This window comes from Dermacentor variabilis, chromosome 2 (assembly GCF_050947875.1).
Source record: "Dermacentor variabilis isolate Ectoservices chromosome 2, ASM5094787v1, whole genome shotgun sequence".
Lineage (NCBI taxonomy): Eukaryota > Metazoa > Arthropoda > Arachnida > Ixodida > Ixodidae > Dermacentor > Dermacentor variabilis.
The window spans coordinates 227,715,746-227,740,455 of NC_134569.1; the positions used below are offsets into that span (position 1 = coordinate 227,715,746).

General features: G+C 44.8%; 1 non-coding gene across 1 annotated transcript; it reads left to right on the forward strand.

Annotated features, from left to right (window-relative positions):
- The first annotated feature begins 639 nt into the window (after positions 1–639).
- Positions 640–825, forward strand: LOC142573524 (U2 spliceosomal RNA). Its single transcript, XR_012826352.1, has one exon. It is a non-coding gene; the product is annotated as a U2 spliceosomal RNA (small nuclear RNA).
- The last annotated feature ends 23,885 nt before the right edge of the window (positions 826–24,710 follow it).

The window sequence follows — 24,710 nt, forward strand, 5'->3', positions numbered from 1 at the left end:
CACAACTAAAACGAGCAACACTATAGGACACACGCTGCAATTCACGAATTATCTCGGTCGGCACCATGCAGTTGGCGGCGCAGTGCCACCAAGACTCGTCGAAACCGCCAATCCACAGCAGGCGACATGCGGTGCTGTTTCGTGGATACAGTACAGTTCCCTGAAAAGCTTCTGTATCTCCGTAACAGCAAGGTTACTCGTACACGCAGATATTAGACAGTGCCGCAGTACACACCACACGGCCACAAAGAACCACAGCGATCCTCACGCTGCGTGGACGCGCGTATAGACGCCGACAGTTATTTTCGATTTTAAAACGCGGCATTAAGTAAAATGCTTTATCTATTTAAACGTAGTTTAATTAAGAACAGAACGATAACATTAGCATTTCGTGTCTTTTCTGTTAAAAATTTTTTGGTGACGTCATCACCCGTGGCAGCATCGGACTCCACTTGGGGTCGTCTGCTACCGCGTGCGTGAACTCAGCGTCCGACTTTTTCATATACATTCGTGTGGACGACGTGACCAACGCCCAGAGGAGCCGGAGAAAACCAGACACGCGTCACGTTTCGACGGGACCGCCACCACGGGAGAGCGGAAGGAAAGGAGAGGCGCAAGTGCTTGGAACGCCGACAGAGAATAGACAGGGCCGACGCAAGTCAAAGTATAGTATCTGTTCCTGTCAGCTTAATTTCTGGTACCAGTTCTATATGGACCCAATATATTAAACTTACTTTACCTAGCTGGCTCAGTGCTTGAAGCCTGCATCGCCTCCGCCGCGGATCGGCCCGGTATTTCACCATCTCCGGGATCGGCCCACGGCTTTTGCACATGCAGAAAAAAAATGCACGGAACCCTAGCCGTAAACAGCTTCGCTTTAAAATGGACACTATCACCACTTCTTCATAACGATATTCAACTTTATACAAGACAAAATATATTATACAGTTCAATGTCCACTACTCCAGGTATTCAGTTTTCATATGATTCACTGTGACATTTTAACGGATAGATTCAATATCAGTTCATTTTACTTTATTTATTTAAATAAATTCTGAAAGCCTGATATGGTTCATACAGGAGTGGACATATAAACGTAACGCAGACATACCGCTTTATCATACAGCAGATGAATCAAGTTCAGCAGAATAATTCAAAAGTTACAGACGTGCCATGTAAGGTACAAGAAGTAGTCAATACACAAACCGAATTTAACAGGTGCATCCAGTGAAACGCACGGTAAAATTTTGTTCATACAACACGTATAGAGGCCTACTTCAACACACACAAGGCAGTGCCAAGGTGACACGCTGCTTGGAACTTGCTGTCAGTGAATATGCACGAAATAAAATAATCATATAGGCATTGGAGAAAAGAAGAAAAAAAAAGATCGAAACACTGAGTGAAAGATAGACTGAAGCGGTGGCAATACATTTCATGTCTCTGGTGGAGCATTCTCAATAACGAAGAAAGGAAATAATTATTTTACAGATGTTTCCTTCAAAAAATCTTAATGTGGTACGGAAGGCTGCTCCACAGTTCGTCAGCTTCGAAGTTATCGGTTGATTATAGGTTACTGTTTCGTACCATTTTTAACAAGAAGTTTCAGCAGCGGCGATTCATCTTAGCTGGACAATACAACGTGTCCAGTGAAGCAATACTAGCACAAAGCAGGCTACTGATATTTTAGCAACATACTTAGAGAGAGAGAAAGCGAGGAGAGGAAAGACAGTTGGGTCATCAATTATTTGTTTTAAACACATATATACATTTAACAGGAAAGGAAAAGCGGGGAGCAGGATGGCAAATGCCTCCGGAAGGGGCAGTACGCCTGCCTACTCTTCGGAAGGGAAGTAAAACCAACACAGAAATGAAAAATAGGAAGAAGGGGAATAAAGAGGAAATAAAGAGCAACATGACAAATCTAAAAGAATAAAGTAGATTACATAGTACAGATCACACACAGTTGGGCCGGTCACTGATGGTCACGCAACTGAACCTAAGTTAGTTAATTAGAATTAACGTGAGCCTAAGTTTGTTAACTCTAGAATAGTAAGAAGGGCGCGATTAGCCTGATAACGTCGAGAAGCACAACCACTGGGGTAAAAATATTCGTCGAGTGTCGTACACCGCCGGCCAAGGAGATGACAGTCACTCACTAGCGACATGCGCTGCACACTGAAAGCGAGACACTCAAATATTAGGTGCTGAAGTGTCTCGCAGCAGCCACGAGACGTACACGATGGGCTGGCCATACGTCCTTGTCTGCATAAACACTCACGCACGTTCACGCAGCCAGCCGTCAGCTTGAATATTAGCGCTCTAGCGCGACGAGTCAAGCCTCGACCACGAACATGGGGCGGGAACATTTCATTTGCGACGCGTTGGTCCGGATGCTGCTTGAGCAGGTGGCGACGAATCAGTAGACGAGCGACATCAAGCTTGCACGAAATTTCAGAGCAGTCACAGTTATGAGCACAAGTCAAAGCCAGCCGATCAGCCTCTTCATTTCCGGCGATTTCTACATGTGAAGGTATCCATTGAGCAAGGGGAGATACCCCAAGGTGATCAAATTTTGTTTTCATAGTCAGTAATGCTGCTCACAATTGGGCAATCAATCTGACCGCATTGTAAACTGCCAAGGACAGCGCGGGAGTCTGTAAAGATGGCAATCTTCGATGTGGTTAACTCCTCTTGCACGTATTTCAGTGCAACATTAATCGCTGCTAGCTCCGTAGTTATTGACAAAGTTGGATAAGGTATTTGAAAGATACGTCACACTTGAGTCGACGGGCAGAAAAAAGCTGCAGAGGCGCATTTGTGAATACTTGAAGATAATCTGAAAATCTTTCGAACATGTGAGACGGAGCCAATTGAGATATTGCCGAAACAGGCATATCAGACGTTTTGTGTATGTCAGGGATTGTGAGGTAAATGGGAAATACGTGCTCCGTGATATCTTTTGGAGGCGGAAGTGTCCAGTGTGTTACCCTACACGGGAGTCAGGGACGATATGATGTGCTGAAAGAAATCTCTAATTGTGAAGCAGCGTTGAAGTATACCTGCGAAATAAACTGCAAGGTAATGTTCGGATTACTTGCTTCTAGGGATGTCTTTAGTGGAGTCCGTAAAATAATTGTTATCCTAATAGCGATTAAAATGCCAGTGTCTAAAAGCATAATACATAGTAGAATTGATTTAACAAAAGCGCATGCCATAGTGAATAGTGTTGTCATACTTGGGTAGTTGGTGCTTCAAATGGATATGTTTTGCTTATGAAACGCTTAAGTCTGAAACGACCTTAGGAATTGGCATGCATCCATTGCATGCCTTGTGTGTTTATAAAAGCCGACTGATGTTAAGATCATAGTAATTTATTTTGGTATGAGAAAATAATAAGCTGACGAGTGGCTATTGGCCCTGTGGCCAACAAACATAACACTTCAACTGCGCAGTTTATTATTATTATTATTATTATTATTATTAGTAGTAGTAGTAGTAGTAGTAGTAATAGTAGTAGTAGTAGTAGTAGTAGTAGTAGTAGTAGTACTTAGCTTGAAAACATGCAGGCAGGCAGAGAGGCACAGAGAGCAAGCTGGAAATTGCTGCCGAAAACTAACAACGCCTGTGTGCACTTCATTAGGGATGATGGGGCTGGAAAAAAATTGAACAGAAGGGGAAAAAAGAGAGAGCAATTAGAGTAGCATGACACCTCAAAAAGACTGAAGTAAATTAACGAGACATAATAGATAATGACAGCAAGAAGTAATAAAAAACGCTAGACCCGATGTTTCGCAACAAAAAGCAATAAACAAGAAAGCTAAAAAGGGATTGATCTGGCGACTTCATGTGTAAGAAGCATAAGGGCAGAATAAATAAAAGAAGAATGTGGTACCAGCAGGAAGTCGGCCCACTTTCTTTTAAAAAGGAGGACTTGTTGAACTCAGTGACTTCGAGACGCACAAACACTTTGCTGCGGACAGGGTGTCCCTGTGGCAATTGCTAAAGTGCGTCACGGCAACCACGGGCAAAACATAATGGACCATCCACACGTTCTTGCAGGTGTAGACGCTCAGACACCGGGAAACATGAAACTTTCTTTCTTTTGTTTTTCTTTCTTGCTTGCTTTTTTTCTCTATTGATTTCTTTGGGTTCGAGTGCATATACAGAAACTGAAACAAAAGCGAAAACCTCACGGGAGCTTTCCTTCTGAGTACAGTTCGCCACGGAGTCCTAATAGAAAAAGGTATGCAGCAGCTTTCTTGCGAAACTCAAGACATATTGTTTTATTTGCAACGTAAGCTGTCTTAATAGGTAGTAATAATGTGAAACAATGATAACAAATCAACAAAAATAAAGAAACGAACCTATAAATTACCAAACAGGAAGAATATTGTACCTCGAAAAAGAATATAATTATTAGCTTGTCTTAATATATCCTTAATGTCTTGTCTTCATGTGTAGAAATAGTGCGAAACAAATCTAAAATATTAACTGAAATAAAAAGAACACTTGCCTATGCCAGGGTGCCGCACCGAAATGTTTTTCGTTCTGGTTTGGTTCTGCTCCGGAACGAAGCAATCCGTAACGGTTCCGTAGCGGTTTATAGCGTAACGGTGCATGGCGGTTTTCTTTTTTTGCATGCAAAAGTTTCGAAGCAAGGAAACGATAAAACATAGTATTTATTTTTCTCAATAAGTGAATATGAATTGTGAGATCATGCTCAGTTCTTTGAGTGACGGAACTGAGTACGATCTCAAAAGCAGCACGTCCTCGAGTGTACTCGCCGAAACGCGAGACCGCTGTTCTGACAAATGAACTTAAACGAACATAAACGAACGATTAAACTTTGCTAACAAAGCGTTGTACCCGCAGAAAGAGAAACCATAAGCTTTTCACCACGCAAGCTCTAGGTTTTGCAACGATGCCGATCTGCTGGTACACCGAGCGACAAGCTTAGATTATGTGGAGCTCTGGACCGGCTATCGCTCGCCCCATCCCTGCCTGAGATACGCGCTAAAGCAAACCCCTGAGATACGCGCGCTAACGCCGACGTTGCCTGACGTCGGTTGTTTCGCATTGCCGACTATCGTATTCAATCGTAAACTGTTAAAAACTATTTAAGTTTCACTCTGAAACTAAATAATAAATAACGTTTCGATCAGGTTTTCCTTGCGGTCAAAGATATCGTTTATTTTTTCGCTTTTCGTTTTTTTTTTGCGTTCTGTTCCGACCACAGTGACCTATACATTTCTAAGCAGCAAAATAAAAAAAATATATATATATATACCTCAAAAAAGATTATCATACATATCATATCGATAGAAAATTTTCCGAAAAATTTACACACGTAAGTTATATTCAACCTTCGAATGCTAGCTAAATATATTCCAAAAATATTTCAAGAGTTTCATTAACACCATTTTTGAAACTTTCTCGATGAACGTTTAAAAAATGATAATTTTACAAGATCAGATAGTTCGTGTTGAATATGCCGCCATACGTAGGTAGTTGTTTACTAGTCAGGCCGCAGCGTGGTGAGGCAAGGCATTAGATTCCCTTGCAACATGCTGGTGCGGGCGCTGCCAAAGGAAGTAGTGACGAATCCGCTGATGAGTGTCTTGAAACTGATCAGCAATTTCTTAGTAGTCACAACCTAGCCATCGTTTCTGGAGGTCATGCAAGCCAACAAGTGGAGAACACTTTGTGTGGGAGGCTCTTCGACTTCGAATTGCGGCCGTATAGTCATCAGGCTACTGATTAAGCAGGAATTTCACACGAGGAAAGAAAATAAATCACACAGCGACAAGGTGGATGAATATTGGTTATGCGACAGAGAAAAAAACATGGTTTTGGACAAATCTTACAGGGCTGATACAACAGTGAGAATGATCGATTGTTACTGTTCACTTTGTGCGGCCATGGATGGTACGGATGCCAAACACCTTAGACACGACGTGTCTAATCGTCACGCTCGTCAATACAAAAAGACTTGTCCATCGAGTGTGTGACAAGATTATGCACCAGAGAAAATCGTACTCTCCTCTGTCCTCCGTTTACCACTTCTACATCAGGAAGTGGTATCTCTCCGAATTTCTCTGTGTGGGCTGCCCAACATGACCTACCTTCCTCACCACTACGCCAGGGAGTGGTATCTCCCCTTATTCCTCGCTGTGGGTTGACCAGGGTGCTCACAAGGCCCCCTACCAGGGAGCGAGAGAGAATGAGGTTGCCCGGATGGCGTAGGGTGTCAGAAGGCCAGCGAGACGCCACGAACGGTACATATCTGCCCTTCCGTGTGAGAGCACCTACGCCGAACGTTTCTGTACTTTTTAAAAAGCGCGATGAGCATCGAGTGACACTGTTTTTTCTTGCGCAGCACTTCCAGTTGACCTCTTGAGACAACTGGGGACGAAATTCAAAATAAATCAGAAAAAAGCAGAAAAAATGCTCCAGTACAACATTTATCGGTTTCCTTATATATATGATATCATAGCATAAGTTCAGTTACAGTTTGAGTTAGTGAAGTGTCTAGAATGATTAGAATTAGAAATCACTGATTGCCACACACATAAACACAGAATCATAGGTTTTAGAGACCCGCCACGTGAGCACGACTTTGGTGAAATTCCTGGAAACTCGGAAGTAGAAAGCGGAAGTAATGATGTCACTAATAACGTGACACACAAAAAGGTGGCATGATGTTTACCCGCTCATTTTTTCCCTGCCATAGACTGAAAATCTGCCTAGCAGAGCGGATGTGACGTCACTCCCTCCTCTCTCGATTCTCCTCTCCCGGCACTGATCTGCTCACTCGCTCGCTCGCAACAGCTACGCGCGCGCGCTCGTTACACGCTCTGACGTCAGCAACGGAGCGGGCGCGTATGGTGCGCTTCGTACGCAGCTCGCTAGGGGGTTACGCCCCGCTAGATGGCGCACGCTTTCCCTCGCTTAACCTAAAGAACACTAACGCCGAGGTGCGAGTGCCACTAAGAGACACCTAAGCCAAAGATTAGGGCCGCCTATCATTTTTGTCTTGGAGCGGACCCCTCACCCGTAACGATGTAATAAAACTTCTATTATAGTTTTACATCACCTCGTCTTCCCTGCCGAACCCTCTGCGATTGTTAACCTAGTTTGAGCTCCAAGAAGACGCTGTTGAAGGTCGCCGAAACCCCGTCCCCGTAAGAAGAGGTGCCAGCTGTAACACGAGTGACACAACAAAAGCACCAGCAGTGAATTATCATAAATCGGGAGGATGCCACCGAATTGTTGGCTCTAACATTTTAGCATATCAGTGCAGAAGGTTTGCTTTATGGTTTGTGCATTAGGCTCGTGGGGCACTCGTAGAACTTCAGATCTATAGCTTTAGAGAAAAAAAATATGGCCTAACCAATTTCCTGATGACTGTCGATAGTAACAGGTTTAACATTTAAGCAATATAGCAACACACCATACTGCTGAAGTCATATTTATTTATAATCTGGACTGATAATTCTTGAACTTGCGTTCCTTCAGCTAAATGCAACATATACACTTTCTCCGTTAGCGGCCGCTTTGCTGTGGCACTCACTAACCAAGATCACCCATGGGCATGAGGGTACGACGATGACTGTATGACGACGACGCAGTCACGATAATGGAATGACGAAGGGATGACGTCGATGGAACTTGAAAGGTGGTATGACGACGACGCATGACGGCAATGAGAGGCCAGCTGTGAAAAGATGACGATGGTGAAACGACGAAACCGTGAAAATGACTGCGTGACGACAGAGGCATGACAACGACGGTATGACAACGGATACTTGACAGTAACTGTCTGGCGACGGCACAATGAAGATAATGACTTGAAAATGGCCGCATAATCATGATTAAATGATGACAGTATGATCATAGTATCATAACGAAAAAGGAATTACGTCAGTAGAATAAAGAATATTAAATTACAGCCATGATACGAGGTTTCTGAGGTGATGATAATGGTAAAATGACAGTGTGATGGTGATGTCATGATGGCAATGGAGCGACAACGCCGGCGTGATGACAACGTCATGAAAAAAGAGGGATGGTGAAGTTTGAATGAAGACAATAAAAGGACTACAATGGCATAGCGACAATGGTATGGCAGCGAATGCAAGTCGACGACTGCATGACAACGGTAATATGACAACGGTATGAGTACAATGAGATAACGACAACTGTATAAGGACGATAGCATGCCGACGACGGCGTCACGAAGGCCGCATGACGACTAGGTGTGACGACGACGGTATGACGAGAGTCTTATGACGAAACTGTAATGACGACAATACAAAGACCAAGACGGCACCACGACCACGAGTGCATGACTAGTGGCCCAAGGTAGTAGACAAATTGGCTCACTGGGTCGCCGTAAGGGGTGTGATGACGACGGCATGGCAATCGAATGACGAAGCTGTAATTGAGACAATGGAACGACCACGACGTCATCAAGATGGTGGTAAGACAACGAATACGGGACGAATGTGTCACAACAGTATTAGCACAAAGACAGGTTGACAAGAGTTTGACAAAGCTAGAATGACGAGGATGAAACGGCCACGACGGCATCATGACCATGAGCACATACCAAGTGTCCATAGTTGGTAGACAGCCTTGGGTCACTGCGTTAGCGTAAGAGGCCAGATAGATAGATAGATAGATAGATAGATAGATAGATAGATAGATAGATAGATAGATAGATAGATAGATAGATAGATAGATAGATAGATAGATAGATAGATAGATAGATAAAAATTTATCTCGCGATGACTGTCGACGGTAATGCCAACAGCGATCGAGCAAAGTAGTGACCAACCATATTCCTGATGTCTCGTTTATTTAACATGTGTAATGGTGATGCTGAGACTTTTGTTGCTTCGCCTATGTGCCACATACTTTCATATCGCTCCAGTTTGACGTGGTACTCGCTTACCAAGGTCGCCCATGAGCATAGAGGCAAGACGATGACTTTATGACGCCGATGCAGTGATGATGTAATGACGAAGAAAAATGGTATCAATGGAATGACAAAGGCGTATAACGATGGCGGTATGGTTACAATCAGATGTAGATTCTTAAGTTATGACGACGGCATAACTACGACAATGTGACGGCGACGACCTGAGGACAATGAGATGACGACGACTGTACGACGACGATGGCTTGACTACAATGGCATGACGTCAACCGGAGGAAGAAGCTGAAGCGGCGATGATGGCACCACCACGGCGACATTACGGCGATGGTCTGATAATGGAGGCTTGATAGCGACTTTCTGACCACGACAACATGAGAACGGCTGTATTATCACGATAAAAGGACGACAGTCTGACTACAGTACATTAAGAAATATTGAAATCGATTAACGACGAAGGTGGTATTACGAAGACAGCTTGACATCGATGGGAAGACGTTACTAAATTGATGACAATGATAAAACGACACCGTGACGACGACGGCATGGTGATTATGTAGCGACGATAGCTTGATGACGACAGCATGACAAGAGTCGAACGACAAAGCTGGAATGGCGACGATGGAGCGTCGACGATGAGAACGCGTCCTCGAACACGTACCTTGAGCCCCAAGATATTGCACAGCTTCGACTGCGTGGTGGTAGAAGTCGTGACGCCGACGGTATGGCAAGAGTAAGGTCACGAAGCTGGAATGACGACGACTGAGTGACCGTGACAGATTCACGACCAGGAACACAAGCGTAGTGGCACAATGCTTGAATAGTATATTTGACAATATTTGACTTGTCTCGACTTTGAGTATTCCATTTACCGCTTTGTCGCTCGTTGGAAAACCATACTGATAGCAGAAACGATGACCGTATAAGGACGATGGCATGCCACGACATGACCCACCGTGGTAGCCCAGTAGCTTTTGCGTTGCGCTGCTCAACTAGACTCCACGGGTACAATACCGGCTGCAGTGTAGCACTTTGTTTCGGGCGAAATGCAAGAACACTCGTTTGCTTAGATTTATGTGCGAGTTAATAACTGCAAGTTGTCCAAATTAATCCGTAGTTCCCAACTACGGCATGCATCATAATTGTATGCGTCTTTGACACGTGAAACATCAGAATTAAACTGAGGGATAATTTCTTGTTTTTTCCAAACGTTAAGCGGTAATTGTTCGTCTGCTTCCTTTCCATTCGTTTGTGAGGATACAATAGTGAGTGAGGATACAATATAATACAATACAATCTTTATTGCGCATAAAGAAAGTACAGATAGCAGGCCTACCAAAGCCTCAGAGGGCTTGACTGGCAGTGCCTGATAGTCAGGTCACAGAAAATTGCACATAGGTAATAGCGGAGTTAGCTATTAGCGGGTAGGAGCAAAATATTGAATAGTTATACAAAATGTTACTTTAAACATCGAAAATTTTAAGCAGTTTCTGAATCCCACGTCTTGTGTTTGCTTGTAACACAAGCGTTGGCAATTTATTAAATATCGCTGGAACATACTATTGCCGCGTTCTCCTTCCGTACTTTGTCGCAGTCTGGGGGATGACGTAGGGTTCCTTCAGTCTTAAGGAGCGGACAGGCGTATATCTTGTTTTAAAATCATTATTCCAGAAGTGTTTTATTACAACACTTTCGACAATCAGGGAAGTGAATTTTGGCAAATTCAACAACCTAAAGACGTCTGCATCTTCATTTGGATACAAATCGTATGCCACTGTTGACAGCAGTGAACGTAAAATTGAATTAATTCTTGAGCTCTACCTAAGAGTACAATGGCCATACACAGTCAAGTCATAACGTAGCACACTGTAGACTAAAGCATGCACATTAATTTTTCGAACGGAGATTGGCATAAGACATCGCATATTGTATAGTACAAAGGAGACCGCGCGCAGCCTTTTACAGAGGTGAGATAATTGCGAGTTCCGTTAAAGATCACAGTCAAAAAACAACCCAAGATACTTAACAGGAGATGCATTTTTAATAGGTTGACATGTCCATTCATGACAGCCATATGTATGTAATAATAATGGTGTCGTAGACAGGATCTTTTTCATGGCGTTATGGAAACAGACAAGTCGCGTTTTAGAAGGGTTGATGCTTATTAGCCGCAAACCAGTCCATAGCTTTAGTCGCCTCATTCTGTAAGGAGCTAATTGCATCAGAGTAATTAGTTGCACAGGATACAAGAACTGTATCATCGGCATATTGACATACATAATTACCTACCACATTGGGCAAATCATTCACATAAATGTTAAAAAGCAGGGGGCCTAATATCGAGCCCTGAGGGACTCCAGAATCAAGCACTTAAACTATTTCCCACCTTTACACACTGTCGTCTATCCTGCAGAAAGTTAGTTAAAAAATTCAAGAATGATCCACGAAAGCCTAGGAGACACAGTTTCTGTAACAAAATGTCATGACAAACAATGTCAAATGCCTTACAGGCATCCATAAAGAGGGCATATGCTACCCGGTTACGGTCTAGTGTCAAGTTTAAAAGATCAGAGAAAGCTTCTAACAGTGTTTGTGTACCCTTCCACTGTACAAATCCATACTGATGTGATGATAATACACAATGCTTATCTAGAAGCTGTGTTACCATAAGAGCCACGTGTTTTTCTAATATTTGAGCTATACATGGAATTATGGAAATAGGTCTGTAATTTTCAATACCATTGCGCGCACCTTGCTTATGAAGCGGAATTACAATTGCGGTTTTCATTTTAACTGGAATCGCACCTACATCCAAAAAAGAGTTTAAAAGAGATAGCATTACATGTTTATTTGCGTCAAAATTTCTCTGGAGTTCACTGACAGAAATTTTGTCGAAGACAGGTGACTTATTCGTCTTAAGATTAAAGACAATGAACCTCAATTCATCAAGTGAAAGTAAAGGAAGATATGCAGAATCTAGCAAGCTGTCTGTATAAGTACACACCGATGGTCGCCGTGTCCTCGATTCCGAGACACTTGAAAAGAACTGATTAAATAAGTTTGCCACAGGTTCGTCATCTCCAGAAAAATAAGATGAAAGGTGCTGTTTAGGCGCTGAAATGTGGCCGGATCTAAGATTATTGATTAGGGACCATGTTTTCTTTATGGCAGATCGAGCTTCTTGAAATTTCTTTCAAAAACAATTAAACGCGCTTCGCCTTGTTTTCACCTTGTTTCTGGCACATTTATATCTTAAGCGCGTGTCATTGCAGTTTGACAACCACTTGGCTTTAGTCCACAACAAGTCTTTTTCCTTTTTAGCAGATAGGATTTCAGTGGTCATCCATTTCTGGCTCAGGTAACGTTGCCTCATTTTGACAACGCGTGTTGCCGCCTGCCTAAAAGAATCAAACGCAGCTACAGATTCGCGGTACATGTTTTCCGGTGACACAGTACATAAAAATATATCCAATCATTTTTCTGGACTAGCTTAACGAAAAGCCTTGGATCAATTATACAAATTTGTTTGACAGAGTTAATAGGCTCTGATAACAAGGGATTTACAGTCTGTTTCAGTGAACAGCAAGGATCGTTTGTTGCATTCCGTTTGCCTTTCCCTTAACTTTAGTATTACATATGGCTACACACATTGTTGTTATCTTTCGTATCTGATATCACCCGCAAAGTAAGAGGGCAATTCTTACGCTTTTACTGCCTGACACGTCCCTCATTTGCAGCGGTATATGGAGGGTTGACCGGCGGTCGCTTGCACCGAATCTCTCTCCTCTCGAAACATTTGATGGCATTCAAAGACATGGTTCGTATTCGTCACCACATACTTGCTGTAATATATTCCATGACTCACTAGGGTTTTCCCTAGCTTGACGTTGACCGTAATGTTAATAGTACGCTCTAAATTTGTGTCCATAGCATCACTCGCCCAACGCTGAACTGCAAGCACTAACAAGCCGAATAGTGTCTTGCTGTGCCGCCTAGTTGGTTTACATTTACATTCTTTAAGACGTAACATTTATCGGTCACGAAGGGAGCTTCGAAAACAATCATATTGTTGCGTGTGGAAAGACACAACAGAAGAGGCTATTTACACTGCATTTACACTGCAGCGATACCGCCAGGCAGACACTCGCTTGTGCCAAGAGCCTAGACAATTCATCGTCTTTCTCGCGTTGGCTGTCTCTTGAGCATGTGTCGATGGTATTGCGACACTACCCCCCGGTGACAAAAGAGCCGTCTCGGTGCAGTGAAATACCTAAGGCGCGTGGAGAGTTGTAGGGTTTCAGTGTGGTGGCGTGGACAATGTCACTGGTCACAGCGGAAGAAGTAGCGGGCGTGGCTAAAGCGATTTCATAGTTCGCATCAATCATTTGACCGAGCATGATGTTTTGGCCTCTGTAACAGGAGAGTTGTTTTTCACAAAGGCCAACTTTACGAGTTGGTGAAAAAAGCAACACAAAGGTACCTAGCGAAATATGGACATCACGGTGAAGAAGGTCGTGGCGGTGCTCCTGTTTGGCTTCAGGCGCTTGCAATATTTCACCTATGTGCGCAGTGAACTCAATTATGCGGGCGATTGCTGGCACCCACCACTACTGAGCTCGCCGACAAACTTGGAAAAGTACAGAACGGGGCAGTGTGGTTAGTCCTTGTTTAATATGGTAGGACGCTAAGTATGACGGAGAGCAGAAGGCACTAAGTTAGGACAAACTGGAAGACCGCTGTTAAAATAATGCACGATCATTTTCGATGGAGAGTTGTATCTTAAGCCGCCAATTTATGTCTCCGAAAGACGAGATCATGACTTGAAGATATGCGAGATTACTTTTATAGGCGGCGTTCCTCGCTGTTCTTCTTTTTTTGAACAGTCAATAAGAGATTGCAAAGTTCTGTCGCCCAGTATTAATAACATTATTTCTAATTATAGTTTTTGCTTGCCTTAGAAAAGGAATCGTGTGTTCTTCTCTCTCTTTCTTGAATTGTACCCGCCTTGCTGCAATGCTTGCAATGGTGGAGCAGCTACCAAATAAATAAATAAATAAATAAATAAATAAATAAATAAATAAGGTCACAGGCCCTCCAATACTATGTCTACTCTCACCACACATAAAGCGACTCAGCAATACAGATTACCTCAGTTTGAATGTCGAAGAAATAATTTGGCAGGGGCTTAGCTCGGCTATCCCAGGATATACGTAGTGAAAGCTGAGGCATATCATGGTTAGCCTTGCTTAATCTTGATTGCAAGTCCAGGTTAGCCTGGTTGTCCAGCTATGTTGCGGCGTCTAGCCAGTCGTTCGGCTGGCTGCTCGTCTGTTTCCTGGGCGATTCGTTTCCTCTTCATCTCGTTCCGATGTCGACTCCAGGCCTCCTCCTGCTTATCAGAATTGCCACCGTCCATACTGCCGCCTCAACTGTGGTTGCGGCACACGCGAGCTCTCCTTTTCAATCCTCCAACATGTTATTAGGCATGCGACGCACCTTGCGAAGCGAGCGGAGGCGAGCGCAACGACGAGGAACGCCGTGTGACGTCATACCAAACGGCGGCGGCGGAAAGGCGCGGCTCTGCGCAGCGGCGGAACATCTGTGGCTCGGTGGTACTAGTGGCGCATGCGCAGTAGTGACTAGGAAGCGAGAGAGAGAGAGAGAGAGAAATATCCGCAGCGAGGCGCACTTTGTGACGTCATGTGCCTCCTCGGAGCACCGCCACGGCGAAATCGCAAGTTCGCGGCCAATAAAGCTTTCGCTTTAAGATAAATAAAGAACGGTTCTGGAACTCTTCTAGCAAAGACAGCCGGCTAATTGCAAACGAGTCTTACGAAGGAAAGTATCTGTAAATTTCATTTAGGTGCTGTAGTAAGATCGATTAATACAGAATCAGGACGGGGTCTGACTTCAGTAGCACTTACATTAGAGATGTGTTCTTTGAGTGAAAGTACTATTATTAATTATGCATACTGCATTCGGAAATTATTGAATAGCAGATATAATGTTCACTGTACAGAACGATTCATTCAGAAGTTTTTGATTGGTCTTTTTGGTTATTACATACCAAAACGTGAATTGAGATATGGCTCTAGTCAAAAATATATCTCAAACTCTCCGTTAAAATGCCAGGATGAATTTTTGTCCTTTTTAAGGTGGGCTAAAAATTTTACGTTCCGGAATATAAATCTGAGAATACAAGATATTGAAACAAGAATAAAACGTTAAATGTGCTTTGCATTTGGGGAGGGAATTTCGTGAGGTCCTGTATTAGACAAATGAAGAGGCTTATAATATCTACGATTCCATAAGGACAAAGACCCCGAAAATGTTGCTGGCGAAAGCCCTGAAACAACTGTTCCAGCATTACAGTAGGGCTTGCGACGTTGAAGCTAGAGGTCAGTTATTCTTTGATTGGGCTTATATAAGTACAATTGTTTAAAAATGAGTTCGTAAATTTTAGCTTTTCGTAATCGTTCATAATATTTGAGGTCCCGAATGGTTAGCATATTATTTCATTATCACTGAGCCCAATGTGTTACAGCGTACCTTGAAACAAGTATTTAGTCTGCCACTAAAGATGCAGTCTAAAGAGTATTCTGTACAGAATGTCTTTTGTTTACGAATGCACTATTTCTGAGCCAGTAAAACAATGCGCCACGGCAATTCGTTATAAATTTTAAACCTGTTTAAACTTCGAAAACAATGATAGAGTGTGCTTGTTATTTTATTGACAAGTATTGCTGAAAAAAAATATACCGTGATTCATGTTAATCGTTGTTTTATAGAAATAACGACTAGTAGTAGGAAGCCCAAATGGATCTAAGAAAGCTGGAAAGTTATGAGTAATATAAACTACAAGAATTATACAGACATGAGGGAAGATAAGAGTGCATAAGACATGATCGAGCTACTGATGGGCCTCGGAACATATCAATAATCTGGTTGGAAGAGTAGAGTGAGCAACTGTACAAAACGGTACTTGTGAACACAGTTGGCATAATTCCTTCTTTGCAATATCAGTACTGGTTGTTCGCCATGTGTTCAGGCTTTGGATGAAATATCTGAAACGACTGGAAACAATACCAGTGAAGGCAGCGGGTGTAATCCATCAGTTGGACAAATGATGCTTTATTGAACGCAATGGATTGTTGTTTTGTATCAAATACCCCACACCATTCGAAACTATCTCAGTGAAGACAAGTGGTGTAATCTATCATACGGCACAATAAATGGAAATTGACCGCATGTACCACAATGTTTTTGTTGGGTATTAGATATCGACTTCATATTACTACGATTGCATTCTTTATGTTTTCCCAGTGATCGTTTTTCACCCGCTAGCCTCTGTTGCAAAGTGTTTGCTCGGTGCAAGACGCGCATACGTGGATGGGGACTTTGGTGAAAGCTGTTGCCTATTCTGTAGGCAAAGAAACTTGTCTAATCAGATTACATGCTTGAAGTGAACAGCGGAGTACGTTCTCGGACAAACGCGAGACAGTAATTACGCTGATGTGTACGGTGGGTCTTGTACAAACGGCCGACGCCTTTGACCCTAAGATCATACTGCGATGACTGTCGACTGTACTTGCCGCTATCATTGTGGTTTGAGTGTAACTTGCTTTTCTGGGCACAAGTTCGGCCAATAATGTGTTAAATTCGTGATTGTCATTTGGTCTACGGTCTGGTTCTTCACTTTTGCTACAACGTGAGAATATAACTGTATCCTTCGCCCCATCACTATCGCCATGGGCACATAGTGCTCTCTAATGATACTTCTATATACAAGGAAAATGATAGTGCTCCACGTGCTCCACGTGCTCCACTTATTATGTGAAATCAAAGACGCACGAAAAGTAGCTTTTTCATATTTCATGCTCTGCACTCTGTATTTCCCTCCATTTTATTCAGTACGCGGAGTTGAAGATGTGCCCATGTGCTACAAATGAAGGTCTTCTCAGTGATCAGCGCGTAGCATGAAAATTGCTAAGCGATTTTAAGCAAACTGTAGCAGCTATAACACAAAATCGCAGCTCACCATTGCAAGAGATCTCGGTGGCGGCAGGCAGCAGTCTCAACACAGCTCGCTTGCTGTCATGAGCCTGCAAGCTGTAAATGATGGCGAGTAGTGAGAAGCGCTTTCATATCAGACGTTTAATTACTCAGCTACTTCGTAAAGAAACGTCGCCAGTTGCAATTCTGCGAAGAGCAGCCATAAATATTTCCGCCACGGTTTCGCAGCTGTCGCAAGTTTCTGTTTAGGCGCAATGCTCGGCGGAAAATATACTACATCTTCAGTCCTTCATCACGTGATTTGAGATATGATATTCAAATGGCGTCTCGCAGAATTATTTTCGCATTTTTAGGTGAGTCTTGACTTTGTTGACTCGCAGTGAATAGCTGCAAATGCATATTCATTTACACATCAAAAGAATAAAGAATGATCGACGCTCGTGCGAGATGAAGAAAGAGGAATTAGTCGCGGCAATTACCATTACGATCAGCCTGTTCTATGTCTACGGAAGAAGAAGGCCTCTCCAAGTCATCATCTGTCACGCACGTCTTGCATCAACCAATTATATTCTCTTTTTCAAACTGCCTTAACTTCATCTCGCCACCTAATTTTCTGCCACGGTCGACTTGGATTTTCTTCCCTTGGTACCACTTTATACAATTCTCATAGATCACTGACTGTCGACTGCGCGCCTTGCATGACATGCCCAACACTACTTTTTTTCCGCTTTTAATCACTATTTGCTGCGATTGCTACATTGTGAATAGTACGACTTGCCTGTCTCTTAATGTAACACCGTGTGGGGTCTGCCACCCTTACAAAGAAATCTTCAGCTACGTTGACCTCGCGAAATTGCTGATTAAGGGCAAGGGACTTGAAAAGGCAGCGTTGCTGAGGAGATGTCCGGATGCTTTGTACAATCGTCTAGACATGTGAAAGACACTTGCGTAGATTTATTTTAATTATGCATACTGTTAGCATACATGCCAAAACAGGACTTGCTGTGTTGGGCACAAATACAAGTGTTATCACATCGTATACAGAGTTTTTACGAAATGCAAAAGCAAGAAATTTAAACGAGCAAAACAAACAAACAAACAATATGCTATCGTACAATACACATATTAGCACTCTTCAGCAGAACACAAGTGAACAATAAAGTACATTTGGACATATCAATTCTTATTTCATCATTTGGAACTTGCATAAGTACAATGGGCGATTTCGCTTAACAAAACCTCCTCAAATATTTTAACATCATTGCACAGTGCAATATCATTCAGTAACTTGTTCCATGTCTCGATATCCCACACAATAAGTGAATGTTTAAAGGAGTGTGTTGTGTCGCAAAGGCAATGTGTGCTTACCGTGCTTTGTGGTCGAACATAATGTATTCGTAATTCATTAAGTTCTTCATTCATTCATTCATTCATTCATTCATTCATTCATTTATTTATTCATTCATTCATTCATTCATTCATTCATTAAGTTCTCGCGATTGGAGTTTGATATTTGCCAAGCAATATCTGGAAAAAGAATTTCATGCTGTTGATGTTCATTCTGTGCTGTACAGTAAGAATTGCTGCTTGTGCCCTCAGCCTTGTTATCTACTGTGTTAGACGGAATGAGGTTAAATATAAATATTAAAGCCCTATGTTTAACCCTTGCACATATCGCGATGCTTTTTGTATATATGGTTTCCTTAATGGGCATGCGTATTCCAGAAACTGCAGAGTGGTAGTTTTATACTCTAATAGGTTTACTTTGGTTGCCGCATTGCCAAGCTTACGACAAAGCATCCACAGTTTTTTTATGGCTTATCACAGATATAATCTATGTGGTGGCCCGAGTTCAATTTATCTGTGACAAGATCACCCAGGTATTTATATTCTGACACACCGCAGTGCAGTTCGTAATAAGTCACGTAATGGAATAACAGAGGCTTGTTTTTTTCGGGCGACCGGCAGTAAAATCATGAGCAATGCCACTCTGTAAAGGTGCTGGACCAGCGAAGCTGTTTAGCGCAGGACACGTAAGTGACACATAATTTTGAACAAAGGTACGCACACTCATCATTGTTTAATCGGTGATCAATATTTAACTCGCAACTACAATCACATTCTTTGATAATGTGAAATGCATGCACTTACGCCACTGGGTGGTCGGTTGAGCCCGATCGGTGAGGCTTCGCAAGAGATATGTCTGCAACACCGAACGAGTAAACCACTCCCTTTTAGGTACCAACACATCCGCATTGAAATCACACAATGAAAACAAGGGTAGTGTCATTGCAGCTAATTCAAGAAAAGTGACTAGCCATGAACCTTACGGGATTAAGAGTCATTGCATTTTTTGCTTGCTTATGGAGGTATGAGCCATTTATCACGGGAATATGAGTCATTGATGATGAGTTTTCGATATACAGTTTTGTATGTTGTATGCGTGGTTATAAAGAACTTAAGCATTGTTCGCTTCACTTTGCTGAGTACTTCTAGCCTCTGCCTTACGAGGCTGTGAGCCAATGCATTTTTTGCGTGCTTACGGGAGGATGAATGCTTGCGGGGGTATGAGCTACTGATGATGTTAGTTTTTGTTCACGGAGAACAAAAATTCACGAAATCCTAGCCATATACAGCTTCACTGTAAAAACAGTTTTGCTAGGATTCTGGTCCATTTGCCATTTTAAGGACCAGCAGAATATCATCCTAAAGTGTTTATTAAGTTTTTCCTGATCATTGATAGTACATTGATTTTGAGTATATTGTAAGGAAAATAACGAACGTGCGCACAGAGTCAGCAGCATAGGCAGCATCAAGCGCATAGCAGAGGCTCGAGCTCGGGAACTGCTCGGTGCATCCTAGAACCGGCGGTCGCTACGAACCCCAATAAATCTCCTTTATAAGTGGTGGAGCCGTGCGGGGTAACGTTCCATTCTACCATCCTGGAATTCCGTTCTCGGACGCTACTTTCCGCCATGCTGGACGCCGACCAGCAGACTGTTCCATCGCCACCCGTCCCTTGCGCTGGCACCGTTCGCCAGCGGGAGCCTCCCATCTTCAGCGGAACCAACGACAACGACGTTGAAGAGTGGCTGTCGTCCTACGAACAGGAAGCGTTCACAACAAATGGAATGACTCGGACAAACTGGCTTACGTATCATTCTAACTCGCGGGCGTGGCCAGTCTCTGGTTCAGAAATCACGAAAGGGATATCCGAACGCGGTCGGCGTTCAAGACGTCGATTGCAGAAGTATTTGACCGACCCACCGTCAGGAAACTCCGACCCGAGCAGCGGTTGCGTACACGTGCACAGGACACGGGTCAGATATTCACCAGCTATACAGAAGACGTTCTAGATTTGGGTGCAGGCGCGTAAACGCTGCCATGACGGAAGCGGAAATGATCAAGCACGTCATGAAGGGAATCGATGACGACGCGTTCCAGATGCTTCTGGCCAAGGCCCGCGCACTGTTGGTGACGTCATCAGCTTGTGCCAGAGCTATGATGAATTACCTAAGCAGCGAGCTCTGACAAGGCGACATCCCACACCTAATGCGGCGTCACTCTGCAGCCTGACCACCGGCCCAGAACAAACCTCCCTGATGACCCAAATCAAGGATTTTGTCCCCGAAGAAGTCGCATGACAGCTATCTCTGGTGTCCGTCACTCAGGAATCTGCCTGCACTTTGCCGTCTCATCACCGTAACGTGATCCATGAAGAGGTCGCGGAAGCGCTGCCGGCAGTTCACAAGCAGGATGTCGTGACTGGACCAGTAACTTATGCTGCGGTTGCTGCAATGGCCCCTCGCACTGTGCCCGTGCGTCGCTTCCAGCAGCCTGTGCACCGTCCTCCCTCTCCCGTCCCCTGGACCACCACTGCCGTCCCTAACTCGTGGCGTACGCCGGACAATCCCTCTATATGCTTCGCATGTAGGTATCCCGGTCACGTCGCAAGGTTCTGCCGCCGTCGATCGCAGACGTTCGATGAGGATTGCCGAGCGCCCTATGTGCCGCCTGATTGAAATGCGCCTTACGGACCCTTCGACCCATCACCAGCTCGCTCCCAAACTGATCGCCGTCCTCGCTTCGAACGCCTTCGATCACCCTCCCCATGTCGCCGATCGCTTTCCCCTATGCGTCCACAACCCGTCTCTAACGCAGAGGGAAACTAGACGACGCAGTTCCTGAGGCAAGAACTGCGCAAGTGTCGACATGCCGAAGTCCTCCTCCTTTACCTGCCAATGTCATTGATGTGTTTATCGAAGATGTCGCTACAGTCGCCCTCGCCGATACCGGTGCCGCTATTTCAGTTGTGGATGCCAGGTTTTGCCGTTCGCTTCGTAAGGTGACGACGTCTCTGTCTGGATTGTCGCACCGAATGGCGAGTGCTCAATCCATTGGCCCCAGCGCTCCTTGTACTGCCCGTGTCACCATGCAGGACGTTTAGTACACAATTGAATTCATGGTTCTTTCATCGTGCCCCCACGCCGTTATTCTGGGATGGGATTTTCTCTTACGCCACAATGCCATCATCAATTGCGGTCGGGCTGAGATTGAACTTTTCCACCTTGGTGACCTGGCATCCGTCGATCATCCTGCCGCTAAAATTGTCGTGAAAGAAGACACCTGTATTCCCCCGTGCTCTTCAGCATTCGTAGCAGTCTTCTGTAGTACCATATCCGACGGGACAGTCTTTTTCATGCCCTCTTATCACTTTGTTACCCGAAAAGCGCTTCCTTTGCCCTTTGCAGCTTTTGACCTTGCCGCCGGTGTCAGCATGATGCCCATTTACAATCATCTTTCATCGCCGCTATCACTTCTCCGCCGCAAATGCCTTGGTTACGTCGAGTCGGTCGATTCAACATAAATTGTCTCCGTCCTCGACGAAGTGCCTTCTACTGCCGCCCATGAACTGAGTGCCCTCACCGTACCCGACTCAATATGGACTACTGTGTTCAGCCCATTCATCGCCGAAGATCTGACGCATTCGCAGCGATCTCAACTTCTCGCAATCCTTCAGCACTTCCACCTTTCTTTCGACGTTGCGCAAACCTGTCTTGGCCGTGCATCGACAGTGAAGCATTACATCGACACTGGCACTCACTCACCCCTGCGACAAAGAGCATATCGCTTGTCCGCTATGGAACGTCGCGTCATTGCAGACCAGGTCGATGACATGCTCCGTCGAGGCGTCATTCAACCTTCCCAAAGCCCGTGGGCTTCTCCCGTGGTCCTCGTCACAAAAAAAGACGGTTCCATCCGTTTCTGTGTTGATTTTCGACGGTTGAACAAGATCAGGATGAAGGACGTCTACCCATTACCACGCATCGATGATGCTCTGGACTGTTTGCAGGGAGCCGAGTTCTTTTCTTCGCTGGATTTGCGGTCAGGCTACTGGCAGGTTCCGATGGCAGAGGCCAATCGCCTGAAAACTGCCTTTGTTGCACCAGATGGCTTGTATGAACTCACCGTCATGCCTTTCGGACTTTGCAACGCACCTGCTACGTTCGAAAGAATGATGGATAATATTCTGCGTCGCCTCAAATGGAAAATCTGTCTTTGCTATCTTGAAGACATTGTGGTGATCGGCCCTGATTTCGCAACGCACTTGCTCCGCCTCCAGCACGTACTCACTTGCTTGACCAACGCCGGGTTGCAACTTAACCTGAAGAAGTGTCGATTTGCTCTTCGTCAGCTCACAATTTTAGGCCATGTCGTGTCAAAGGAGGGCGTTCGCCCGGATCCCGAGTAGCTGCGTGCTGTTACTGCGTTCCCAAAACCTACCACTATGAAAGAACTACTCCGTTTTATTGGCCTCTGCTCTTACTTCCGGCGATTCGTTCGAAACTTTGGGTCAATTATATCGCCTCTCACGCAGCTCCTTGGTGGCCCTAGAGATCTCTCATCATGGTCTCCAGCGTGTGACGATGCCTTCACAACCTTGCGCAGTCTTCTCATGACGCCACCCATTCTTCGCCATTTTGACCCTCTAGCGCCAACCGAAATCCATACCGATGCAAGCGGTGTAGGCCTTGGCGCTGTGTTGGCACAGCGTCAACCTGGCCACGCAGAATACGTCGTCGCATACGAGAGTCGCACGTTAACCAAGGCGGAGACCAATTACTGCGTTACAGAACAGGAGTGTTTGGCCATTGTGTGGGCGCTTGGCAAGTTTCGCCCATATTCATACGGCCGATCGTTTGACGTAGTGACCGATCACGACGCACTATGTTGGCTGCCGACGCTCAAAGATCCATCAGGCCGCCTTGCCCGCTAGGCACTGCGAATCCAAGAATATGACATCCGCGTGGTTTGCCGTTCCTGGCGAAAGCACTCCGGCGCTGAGGCGCTATCCCGACTACCATTTCCCCCGAAGGCCAGTCACGACTCCTCCTGCGAGCGCACATTTATCCTCTCTGGACTTTGACACTACCGCAGCTGCACAGCGTAATGATCCCTGGACTTCATCTCTGCTCGACCTTCTCTCGGATACTTCGAAAGTTCCGGCGTCACGTACGCTTAGGCGCCAAATTCCTCATTTTACGACTCGAGACCAGCTACTATATCGACGCAACTACGCCCCAGAGGGACGCACCTGGTTACTCGTCATTCCGAGAATCTTCCGACCAGAGCTCTGCTCGTCGTTCCACGTCGATCCTCAGTGTGGCCACGCGGGAGTCTTCAAGACCTACGAAAGACTTCGACACCGCTATTTCTAGCGGGGAATGTACAATTTCGTTCGAAAGTTCGTCCGCTCTTGTCATGATTGCCAACACCGCAACGCGCCGCCGCACAACTCCGCCGGTGAACTCCAGCCTTTACAATGCCCATCCCGACCCTTTGATCGCTTGGGCATAGATCTCTACGGGCCACTTCCTTTGACTCCTACCGGCAATAGCTGGATAATAGTTGCGGTAAACCACTTTACCCGTTATGCGGAGACTGCTGCTCTATCAAATGCTACAGCGCAGGAGGTCGCCAATTTCATACTTCACTGTTTTCTCCTTCGTCATGGAAGTCCATGTGAACTTTAAAGCGACAGAGGCCGCGCCTTCTTACCTGAAGTCATCGAACAACTGCTTGCTGAATTCGCTATTGTTCATCGTAAATGCACTGCTTATCACCCACAGACTAACGGTACCACGGAACACTTCTATCGAACTCTTGTTGACATACTCGCCATGTATGTCTCACCTTATCACTCTAATTGGGAACTAGTTCTTCCGTTTGTCACCTAAGCCTACAACACCGCGACTCAGGCCACTACCGGATTCCCACCCTTTTACCTTCTTTACCGCCGTCATCCTTCGCACACAATCGACACCATCGTGCCCTATCGGCCGGACCCATCCGAATGCCTGCCGATCTCGGAAGCCGCCAGACACGCCGACGAATGTCGCCAGCTGGCCCGCCGATTCACCTCGAAGTATCAGTATCTGAATTTCGCGCCGAAGCCCCAGCGCCGGTACGTCAGTGTGACGTCAGGGATTCCAAAGTACGTTTTAGCATTTGGGCCGCGTTGGCTGAATAAAGGTTCCAGAAGCTTGCCATGTTTAATATTCGGTTCCTTTAGAACACAATGTAGTCAGTCTGTACCGCTATATATAATATAAAAGCCCTAGAAGCCATCAAAATCCAAGACGTCACAGCCCCCAGGTGCGGGAACTTAAGTGGGCGTCGCCACCCGTATTTCGTTCTTGCGCTTTTTCTGGCTTACCAAACGTCTTATCGTTGCAAGAGTGGTGTTTTTGGTGTTGTA